This window comes from Penaeus monodon, chromosome 12, assembly GCF_015228065.2.
Source record: "Penaeus monodon isolate SGIC_2016 chromosome 12, NSTDA_Pmon_1, whole genome shotgun sequence".
Classification (NCBI taxonomy): Eukaryota; Metazoa; Arthropoda; class Malacostraca; order Decapoda; family Penaeidae; genus Penaeus; species Penaeus monodon.
Window position 1 is genome coordinate 43,068,085 of NC_051397.1, and position 920 is coordinate 43,069,004.

Here is a 920-nt window from a genome sequence, read left to right on the forward strand (position 1 = left end):
AGAGAGAGAGAGAGAGAGAGAGAGAGAGAGAGAGAGAGAGAGAGAGAGAGAGAGAGAGAGAGAGAAACGCGGGAAAACATGATACACTTTCCCGCCAAAAGGTTCACCACTTCAAAATGTATTATGTACTTATCAAAATTTTTATTACCACAGAATGATATATAATATTATTGTCTTCTATAATTTTTCCCTTCCTTATATTAAGGTTGTAACTAACAGACGCATGAGAAAGTAGCGTGCTTATCGACCATTTTTACAAGTATTATAAGAAATTTAAAATATGTAATCATTCAAATATACAATCAAAATATACATTACTAAAATATACAATTCTAATAATGTTCCACAGCCGGTTCATGACGAAACAGGGGAGAACAAATGAACATATGAGGAACATTTGTTTGCGCTCGTTGGACTAACAAATACTTGGGCATTTATTATTATTATTATTATTAGTAGTAGTAGTAGTAGTAGTATCCATATAATTGCTTTTGTTATCATTATCATTATTATCATATGTTATTATTATAATTATTATTATTAACATCATCATTGTTGCTATGGGTGGGTGCTTCACGTGCATGGTGATGTGAAGCGATGGTGTGGTAGCCTAGATAGTGTTAAGTGCTTGCATGCCTTCTCGCTTGCAGCTTCCACCCCTGGCTAGCCCAGTGCGAAAAAAGGGCGCAGCTTCCGCATAAAGTCTCCCTGCCAGGTCAAAGCCTCTCCATCATTAAGACTTCTGCGTGCCTCCTCGTGGCCCAACCCATGGGTAAAAAATGGGTACCTGCGGTCCCAGGCAAAATCTGTGGGGGATCTAGGAGCATCAAGGAGGCCCCAGGGTCGGAGTTATGGCCCACCGGCTGTGACCGCTCTGGCTTCGTACCAACTCCTGCCCCATAGCCACTTGGGGTAATGGG